General features: G+C 41.2%; 1 pseudogene; it reads left to right on the forward strand.

The window, feature by feature from the left end:
* The first annotated feature begins 744 nt into the window (after positions 1-744).
* Positions 745-1,530, forward strand: LOC102002563 (annotated as a pseudogene).
* The last annotated feature ends 1,246 nt before the right edge of the window (positions 1,531-2,776 follow it).

Below are 2,776 nucleotides of genomic sequence, written 5' to 3' on the forward strand. Positions count from 1 at the left end.
GCCTTTAATCCCAGCACTTGTGAGGCAGAGGCAGGCAAATCTCTGTGAGTTCAAGGCCAGTTTGGTCTACAAGAGCTAGTTCCGGGACAAGCTCCAAAGACTACAGAGAAACTGTATCTTGGAATAAAAAATTAAACAGTTTTTCTGATCCGCTAACTTTTCCTATCGTGCTACTTGGCATTCCAATGTAAAGGTTATCCCTGTGGCTTCATGGGATTCTGATTTCTGTCACTCTGCCTTTGCTTTCCTTATTAGCACCTGGCATATTGAATAAATCTGTTTTATTTTATTTTTTTGTTTGGTTTACTCAAAAAATTTATTGAACAGCTAAGGATTCAAAGGTATTAAAACATGGTAAGAGATGAGGCATATGCACAAGTGTAGAAAGCAGTAAAGTTCTCTGCATCACAAGCATGAAAGAAAAATGCTTTAGGAAAACAAGAGATTGCTTCCAGCGTGCAAGGGTGAATGGATGGCCAATAAGGAAAGGGGACTGAGATTAAATAGAAGACTTCAGTCTGGATTGTTGTTGGTACTCAGTATGGACTATATTTGTTTCTCCTTTTCCTCTTTCCCCATCTTTGGGCTTAATTTACCAGTAGTGCCCAGGAATGTTCAATGTGCTTTTTCTATACTTGCTTGCATTTGTGCCTTAATGTCTTCTACAGAACTAGGTTCTTTTGGTGTTTTAGGGTTTTTTTTCCTGTTTTTTTAAGGACTCTTGACCCTTTGATCTTGGTGTTGATGGTTTTAAGTCTTTTCCATTTTGGTTTGATTTTTGTGCATTTTTGGCCCTGGCGTGATTCCATCCTGCAAGCCTATTCTGAGGAGCAGCAGGCAGAACCCTCTGTCCCACTTCTCTGCCACCAAAGAACGCGCCTTCACCTCATGGAAGTGGAAGACTCCATGGACATGAGCCCTCTAAGGCCTCAGAACTACCTTTTCGGCTGTGAACTAAAAGCCGACAAAGATTATCACTTTAAGGTGGATAACGATGAGGATGAGCACGAGTTATTACTAAGAACGGTTAGTTTAGGTGCTGGGGCAAAAGACGAATTACACATCATAGAGGCAGAAGCAATGAACTATGAAGACAGTCCAATTAAAGTAACACTGACAACTTTGAAAATGTCTGTACAGCCAACAGTTTCTCTTGGGGGATTTGAAATAACACCTCCTGTGGTCTTAAGATTGAAGTGTGGTTCTGGGCCTATGCACATTAGTGGACAGCATCTAGTAGCTCTAGAGGAAGATGCAGAGTCAGAAGATGAAGATGAGGATGTAAAGCTGTTGAGTATGTCTGGAAAGCGATCTGCTCCTGGAGGTGGCAACAAGGTTCCACAGAAAAATGTAAAACTTGATGAGGATGATGATTAAGATGATGAGGATGATGAGGATGATGAAGATGATGACGACAATGATTTTGATGATGAGGAAGCTGAAGTAAAAGTTCCAGAGAAGAAATCTGTACAAGATACCCCAGCCAAAAATGCACAAAAATCAAACCAAAATGGAGTAAATCTATTTTAAACAACTATCTAATGCTTATATTCCACACAACACCCTCTGAGGACATTACTAAGATTCACGGGATAGTTGGTTTCCTTGATTTTGCTGAGTGGGTATACATCCATCCATCTTAGCAGGACAGAAGATTGCTGAGAATGTTATTTCTGTAGTAATATGAGCGGAAGGGCTGCGTCTCCAGCACCCCAGCTGCCCAGCTAGCTCAGTCGGTGGAGCATGAGACTCTTAATCTCAGGGTTGTGGGTTGGGGCCCCACGTTGAGCACCAAAATGTAACGGCCGGGCGCCTGGCTAGCTTATGCCCCGAAATAACAACACAGAAATTGTATACTTTTAAGCACTGCTTGGCCCATTTCTATCTAGCCTCTTCTAGGCTAATTCTCGCACCTGGACTAGCCCATCTCTAATAATCTGCTGTAGTCCACAAGGTGGCTTACCAGGGAGATTCTAGCCTACGTCCATCCTGGGTCGGAGCTTCATTGCGTGTGCCTCAGAGAGCAGAGCTATCCCCACGTCTGCCCAGGAGAGGGGAGCATGGCGTCTCTGTTCCAGAGAGCAGAGCTGTCGAGTCTGAGCTCACTTCCTCTTCCTCCCAGCATTCTGTTCTGTTCACTCCTCCCACCTATGTTTTAACTTATGAGGCCAAGCAATTTCTTTATTACTTAACCAATGACCTTCCTCCATCATATTTCAGAACCATTGAGGTTGCTGGTTTATGGTCAGCTTCTTCATACCTCTTTCCACTTACCTACACTGTCTTATTTGTGCATTTCCCTTACTGGAAGCATCTTTTTCTTTGTGACCTCATTTCTCACCTTTTTCAATATTTTTCTGCATATCCTGAATCTTTGTAGGGAAAGAGATGTTTAGCTTTTTGTGAGTGAGTGGAAATGTCCGAATGTATTAAGGATAGAGAACATCATCCTATTTACAGCATGTAAAGACTGAAACATAGTAATTTTAAAATATGCATTATAATATTCAGGAACTGTGAGAGAGACTTTACAGGAGAGAATGACTCATCTATAGACTATATCTATGTATTTATGTTTCCATAATAAATTATTCAGAAATAACTGTCTTTTTTTGAGTTTAAAGTCTGTTCAGTTTTAATTCTGTTAGGTCTGTGATTGTCCAGAAACCACTGTATTTTTCCACTGGAGTTTGATAACTTGCAAATGTTGACCTTCTTGGTTTATTCAATACCAGATATTTGGCTTCTCATCAACATGGATGCATGCATATCTCAT

This window comes from Microtus ochrogaster, unplaced genomic scaffold, assembly GCF_000317375.1.
Source record: "Microtus ochrogaster isolate Prairie Vole_2 unplaced genomic scaffold, MicOch1.0 UNK150, whole genome shotgun sequence".
NCBI classification, from domain to species: Eukaryota; Metazoa; Chordata; class Mammalia; order Rodentia; family Cricetidae; genus Microtus; species Microtus ochrogaster.